This window comes from Pseudorca crassidens, chromosome X (assembly GCF_039906515.1).
Source record: "Pseudorca crassidens isolate mPseCra1 chromosome X, mPseCra1.hap1, whole genome shotgun sequence".
In the NCBI taxonomy this organism is placed as follows: Eukaryota; Metazoa; Chordata; class Mammalia; order Artiodactyla; family Delphinidae; genus Pseudorca; species Pseudorca crassidens.
Genome location: NC_090317.1, coordinates 89,101,490 through 89,109,204, shown reverse-complemented (window position 1 = coordinate 89,109,204; position 7,715 = coordinate 89,101,490). Strand labels below are relative to the sequence as shown.

The following is a 7,715-nucleotide window of genomic DNA, read 5'->3' as shown; positions in this document are numbered from 1 at the left end:
TTTCTGTGCATTAATTTTGTGTCCTGATACTTTACCAAATTCATTGATTAGCTCTAGTAGTTTTCTGGTAGCATCTTTAGGATTCTCTATGTATAATATCATGTCATCTGCAAACAGTGACAGCTTTACTTCTTCTTTTCCGATTTGGATTCCTTTTATTTCCTTTTCTTCTCTGATTGCTGTGGCTAAAACTTCCAAAACTATGTTGAATAAGAGTGGTGAGAGTGGGCAACCTTGTCTTGTTCCTGACCTTAGTGGAAATGCTTTCAGTTTTTCACCATTGAGGACGATGTTGGCTGTGGGTTTGTCATATATGGCCTTTATTATGTTGAGGAAAGTTCCCTCTATGCCTACTTTCTGCAGGGTTTTTATCATAAATGGGTGTTGAATTTTGTCAGAAGCTTTCTCTGCATCTATTGAGATGATCATATGGTTTTTCTCCTTCAGTTTGTTAATATGGTTTATCACATTGATTGTTTTGCATATATTGAAGAATCCTTGCATTCCTGGAATAAACCCCACTTGATCATGGTGCATGATCCTTTTAATGCCCTGCTCGATTCTATTTGCTAGTATTTTGTTTAGGATTTTTGCATCTACGTTCATCAGTGATATTGGCCTGTCGTTTTCTTTCTTTGTGATATCCTTGTCTGGTTTTGGTATCAAGGTGATGGTGGCCTCGTAGAATGAGTTTGGGAGTGTTCCTCTCACTGCTATATTTTGGAAGAGTTTGACAAGGATAGGTGTTAGCTCTTCTCTAAATGTTTGATAGAATTCTCCTGTGAAGACTTCTGGTCCTGGGCTTTTTTTTGTTGGAAGATTTTTAATCACAGTTTCAATTTCGGCACTTTTGATTGGTCTGTTCATATTTTCTATTTCTTCCTGATTCAGTCTTGGCAGGTCATGCATTTCTAAGAATTTGTCCATTTCTTCCAGGTTGTCCATTTTATTGGCATAGAGTTGCTTGTAGTAATCTCCCATGATCATTTGTTTTTCTGTAGTGTCAGTTGTTACTTCTCCTTTTTCATTTCTAATTCTATTGATTTGACTGTTCTCCTTTTTTTCTTGATGAGTCTGGCTTCTGGTTTATCAATTTTTTTTATCTTCTCAAAGAACCAGCTTTTAGTTTTATTGACCTTTGCTATCGTTTCCTTCATTTCTTTTTCATTTATTTCTGATCTGATCTTTATGATTTCTTTCCTTCTGCTAACTTTGAGGGTTTTTTGTTCTTCTTTCTCTAATTGCTTTAGGTGCAAGATTAGGTTGTTTATTCGAGATGTATCCTGTTCCTTAAGGTAGGATTGTATTGCTATAAACTTCCCTCTTAGAACTGCTTTTGCTGCATCCCATAGGTTTTGGGTCGTCGTGTCTCCATTGTCATTTGTTTCTAGGTATTTTTTGATTTCCTCTTTGATTTCTTCAGTAATCACTTCGTTATTAAGTAGTGTATTGTTTAGCCTCCATGTGTTTGTATTTTTTACAGATCTTTTTCTGTAATTGATATCTAGTCTCATAGCATGGTGGTTGGAAAAGATACTTGATACAATTTCAATTTTTTAAAATTTACCAAGTCTTGTTTTGTGACCCAAGATATGATCTATCCTGGATAATGTTCCATGAGCACTTGAGAAAAGTGTGTATTCTGTTGTTTTTGAATGGAATGCCCTATAAATATCAACTAAGCCCATCTTGTTTAATGTATCATTTAAAGCTTGTGTTTCCTTATTTATTTTCATTTTGGATGTTCTGTCAATTGGTGAAAGTGAGGTGTTAAAGTCCCCTACTATGAGTGTGTTACTGTCGATTTCCCCTTTTATGGCTGTTAGTATTTGCCTTATGTATTGAGGTGCTCCTATGTTGGGTGTATAAATATTTACAATTGTTATATCTTCTTCTTGGATCTATCCCTTCATCATTATGTAGTGTCCTTCTTTGTCTCTTCTAATAGTCTTTATTTTAAACTCTATTGTTTCTGATATAATAATTGCTACTCCAGTTTTCTTTTGGTTTCCCATTGCATGGAATATCTTTTTCTGTCCCCTTACTTTTATTCGTATGTGTCTCTAGGTCTGAGGTGGGTCTCTTGTAGACAGCATATATATGGATCTTGTTTTTGTATCCATTCAGCCAATCTGTGTCTTTTGGTGGGAGCATTTAGTCCATTTACATTTAAGGTAGTCATCAATATGTATGTTCCTATTCCCATTTTCTTAATTGTTTTGAGTTTATTATTGTAGGTCTTTTCCTTCTCTTGTGTTTCTTGCCTAGAGAAGTTCCTTTAGCATTTGTTTTAAAGCTGGTTTTGTGGTGCTGAACTGTCTCAGCTTTTGCTTGTCTGTAAAGGTTTTAATTTCTCCATCAAATCTGAATGAGGTCCTTGCTGGGTAATCTTGGTTGCAGGTTTTTCTCCTTCATCACTTTAAATATGTCCTGCCAGTCCCTTCTGGCTTGCAGAGTTTCTGCTGAGAGATCAGCTGTTAACCTTATGGGGATTCCCTTGTGTGTTATTTGTTGTTTTTCTCCTGCTGCTTTTAATATGTTTTCTTTGTATTTAATTTTTGAAAGTTTGATTAATACGTGTCTTGGCATATTTCTCCTTGGATTTATCCTGTATGGGACTTTCTGTGGTTCCTGGACTTGATTAACTATTTCCTTTCCCATATTAGGGAAGTTTTCAACTATAATCTCTTCAAATATCTTCTCAATCCTTTTCTCTTTCTCTTCTTTTTCTGGAACCACTATAATTCGAATGTTGGTGTGTTTAATATTGTCCCAGAGGTCTCTGAGACTGTCCTCAGTTCTTTTCATTCTGTTTTCTTTATTCTGCTCTGCAGTAGCTGTTTCCACTATTTTATCTTCCAGGTCACTTATCCGTTCTTCTGCCTCAGTTATTCTGCTATTGATCCCATCTAGAGTATTTTTAATTTCATTTTTTGTGTTGTTCATCATTGCTTATTTAATCTTTAGTTTTTCTAGGTCCTTGTGAAATGTTTCTTGCATTTTCTCTATTCTATTTCCAAGGTTTTGAATCATCTTTACTATCATTTTTCTGAATTATTTTTCAGGTAGACTGCCTATTTCCTCTTCTTTTGTTAGGTCTGGTGGGTTTTTATCTTGCTCCTTCATCTGCTGTGTGTTTTTCTGTCTTCTCATTTTGCTTATCTTACTGTGTTTGGGGTCTCCTTTTTAAAGGCTGCAGGTTCGTAGTTCTCATTTTGTAGGCTTCCTTGTGGAGGAGACTAGTGCCTGTGTTCTGGTGGATGAGACTGGATCTTGTCTTTCTGGTGGGCAGGTCCACTTCTGGTGGTGTGTTTTGGCGTGTCTGTGGACTTATTATGATTTTCGTCAGCCTCTCTGCTAATGGGTGGGGTCATGTTCCTGTTTTGCTAGTTGTTTGGTATAGGGTGTCCAGCACTGTAGCTTGCTGGTCGTTGAGTGAAGCTGGTTGCTGGTGTTGAGATGGAGATCTCTGGGAGATTTTCGCCGTTTGATATTATGTGGAGCTGGGAGGTCTCTTGTGGACCAGTGTCCTGAAGTTGGCTCTCCCACCTCAGAGGCACAGCACTGACTCCTGGCTGCAGCACCTAGAGCCTTTCATACACACGGCTCAGAATAAAAGGGAGAAAAAGTAGAATGAAAGAAAGAAAGAAAGAAAGAAAGAAAGAAAGAAAGACAGGCGGGAGGGAGGGAGGAGGGAAGGAAGGAAGGAAGGAAAGAAAGAAGATAAAACAAAATAAGATAAAATAAAATAAAGTTATTAAAATAAAAACATAATTTTTAAGAAAAAAATTTTTTTAGAGGAAAAAAAATAACGCACTGATAGAACCCTAGGACTAATGGTGGAAGCAAAGCTATACAGACAAAATCTCCCACAGAAGCATACACATACACACTCACAAAAAGAGGAAAAGGGGGGCTTCCCTGGTGGCGCAGTTGTTGAGAGTCTGCCTGCTGATGCAGGGGACACGGGTTTGTGCCCCGGTCTGGGAAGATCCCACATGCCGTGGAGAGGCTAGGCCCGTGAGCCATGGCTGCTGAGCCTGCGCGTCCAGAGCCTGTGCTCCGCAATGGGAGAGGCCACAGCAGTGAGAGGACCGCGTACTGCAAAAAAAAAAAAAAAAAAAAAAAAAAAGAAGAAAAGGGGAAAAAATCATAAATCTTGCTCTCAAAGTCCACCTCCTCCATTTGGGATGATTTGTTGTCTATTCATGTATTCCACAGATGCAGGTACATCAAGTTGATTGTGGAGATTTAATCCGCTGCTTCTGAGGCTTCTGGGAGGGATTTCCCTTTCTCTTCTTTCTTCTCACAGCTCCCGGGGCTCAGCTTTGGATTTGGCCCCGCCTCTGCGTTTAGGTAGCCGGAGGGCGTCTGTTCTTCGCTCAGACAGGACGGGGTTAAAGGAGCAGCTGCTTCGAGGACTCTGGCTCACTCAGGCCGTGGGTAGGGAGGGGTATGGAGTGCGGGGAGAGCCTGCGGCGGCAGAGGCCAGCGTGATGCACCAGGCTGAGGCGCGCCATGCGTTCTCCCGGGGAAGTTGTCCCTGGATCCCAGGACCCTGGCAGTGGCGGGCTGCACAGCCTCCCCGGGAGGGGGGTGTGGATAGTGACCTGTGCTCACACACAGGCTTCTTGGTGGTGGCAGCAGCAGCCTTAGCGTCTCATGCTCGTCTCTGGGGTCCGAGCTGTTAGCCGCTGCTCGCGCCCATCTCTGGAGCTCCTTTAAGCAGTGCTCTTTATCCCCTCTCCTCGTGCACCAGGAAACAAAGAGGGAAGAAAAAGTCTCTTTTCTCTTTGGCAGGTCCAGACTTTTCCCCGGACTCCCTCCCAGCTAGCCGTGGTGCACTAACCCCCCGCAGGCTGTGTTCAGTCCTCTCCCTGCGCCCCGCCCACCCCGGCAGGTGAGCAGACAAGCCTCCTCAGACAAGCCTCTCGGGCTGCTGAGTGCCGGTTGTCACTGATCCTCTGTGCGGGAATCTCTCCTCTTTGCCCTCCGCACCCCTGTTGCTGTGCTCTCCTCCACGACTCGGAAGCTTTCCCCCTCTGCCTCCCGCAGTCTCCACCCGCGAAAGGGCTTCCTAGTGTGTGGAAACCTTTTCTCCTTCACAGCTCCCTCCCACTGGTGCAGGTCCTGTCCCTATCCTTTTGTCTCTGTTTATTCTTTTTTCTTTTGTCCTACCCAGGTACGTGGGGACTTTCTTGCCTTTTGGGAGGTCTGAGGTCTTCTGCCTGCGTTCAGTAGTTGTTCTGTAGGAGTTGTTCCACGTGTACGTGTATTTCTGGTGTATCTGTGGGGAGGATGGTGATCTCCGCGTCTTACTCTTCCACCATCTTCCCCTATCTCTCCCTACAATACAGTATTGTTAACTATACTCACCCTGTTGTACATGAGTTCTCTGGAATTTATTCATCTTATAACTGAAAGTTTGTACACTTTGACCAACATCTCCCTATTTCCCCTACACCCAGTGCCTGGTAACCATCAGTCTACTCTCTGTTTCTATGAGTTTGATGTTTTTAGATTCCACATATAAGTGAGATCATATAGTACTTGTTTTTCTATGTCTGACTTTCTCATGTAGCATAATGCCCTCAACGTCAATCCACATTGACACAGATGGCAGAATTTACTCATTTCTCATGGCTGAATAATGTTCTGTTGTATGTATATACCACATCTTCTTTACCCGTTCATCCACTGATGGACACGAAGGTTGTTTCCATATCTTGGCTATTGTGAATAATGCTGCAATAAAATGGGAGTGTTGATATCTCTTCAATATCTTGTTTTCATTTCCTTTGGAAATATACAAAGAAGTGGGATTGCTGGATCATATGATAGTCCTATTTTTAATTTTTGAGGAAGCTCCATACTGTATTTTTAGTGGCTGCACCAATTTACATTCCCACCAACAGTGCACGAGGACTCCCTTTTCTCCACATCCTTGCCAACACTTGTTATCTCTTGTCATCTTGATGATAGCCATTCTAACAGGTGGAAGGTGACATCTCATTGTAGCTTTGATTTGCATTTCCTTAATAATTAGTGATGTTGAACATCTGTTCACGTACCTGTTGGCCATTTGTATGTCCTCTTTGGGAAAAAAATGTCTATTCAGGTCCTCTGCCCATTTTTAAATTACATTATTTGATTTTTGCTATTGAGTTGTATGAGTTCCTTATAGATTTTGGATATAAAACCCTTATTTTTTTGGTTTGCAAATATTTTCTCCCATTCCACAGCTTGCCTCTTTATTCTGTCAATTGTTTCTTATGTTGAGCAGAAGCTTTTTATTTTGATGTAGATCCACTTGTATATTTTTTATTTTCTTGCTTGCACTTTTGGTATCATACCCCCAAAGTCAGTATATTATACACCTGTAACATATAATGTTGTACAGCAACTATGCTTCAATTAAAAAATTTTAAAAGAGCTAAGATTATAAAACTTCTAAAAAAAAGGAGAAAATCTTAGTGACCTTGGATTTCACAAAAATTTCTTGATTACAGCACAAAAAAACAAACTACAAAAGAAAAAAATAAATAAATTGAACTTCAAAATTAAAACATTTTGCTCTTTCAAAGACACTGTTAAGAAAATGAAGAGGTAAGTGAGAGCCTGGGAAAAAATAATTTGCAAAACACATACCCAACAAATGACTTGTAACTAGAATATATAAACAGCTCTGACAACCTAATAAAAGGAAGATCAACAGTGCTCATTTCAGTGATACAGAGAAGATTAGCATGGCCCCTGCACAAGGATAACATACAGATTCATGAAGCATTCCATATTTTTCAGTTATAAGGTAAATAAGTACTAGGGAGGTAGTGTACAGCATGATAAATATAATTATCATTGCTGTATGTTATATGTGAAAGTTGTTAAGAGAGCAAATCTTGAGTTCTCTTCACAAATAGAATTTCTTTTCTTTTTCTTTTATTTTGTATCTGTATGAGATAATGGATGTTCACTAAACTTATTGGGGTAATCATTTCATGAAGTATGTAAGTCAAATCATTATACTGTACATCTTAAACTTATACAGTGCTGTATATTAATTGCATTTCCATCAAACTAGAAGGAAAAAAATTTTTAATAGAAAAAAGCTCACAGAAAATAAATCTCCAGGTTCAGATGGTTTCACTGAAGAATTTACCCAACATTCAGAAAATAACACCAATTTTACATAATGCCTTCCAGAAAATGGAAGAAACATTACTTATTTTTAGACTAATATTACCCTGATACTTCTGAGTATCATTATATCTAATACATTTTCACTTATTTGGTATTACACATCTATTATGGATGAAGACAACCCGAGTAGGTCTGTCTCTTAGAACTGGCCTTATATACTGAACAAACACCCCCTGGGTGAAGACACAATAGGAGTGGCTCTATGCCTCCCCACCTGGCTTTTGCAGAAGTGACCCAACCATAATGACTTATGTACGTATCTCTGAAAACTGAAACTATGTGAAGCAAGCTGAAGAGGGACTAGCCTCAGCTTTGATCCTTTATCTCTGCACCATGTTGGGAGGGAGAAGAGGAAGACTGCTAGAGGGTCCTGTGGCTGGAACTTTTGCACTCAGGAGGGCAGTTTCTGAGGGTCTGGACACGATGTGGGTAAGGATTCCACGTGACTGTAGACCACATGACGTGCTGGATGCCCCCCAGAGAGAATTCCTTTTGCCTTTGGTAAACCCTTGCCC

At 40.1% G+C, this 7,715-nt stretch overlaps 1 pseudogene; it reads left to right on the top strand.

The window, feature by feature from the left end:
- The first annotated feature begins 6,706 nt into the window (after positions 1-6,706).
- On the top strand, positions 6,707-6,798 carry LOC137217655 (U6 spliceosomal RNA; annotated as a pseudogene).
- Positions 6,799-7,715: the final 917 nt, after the last annotated feature.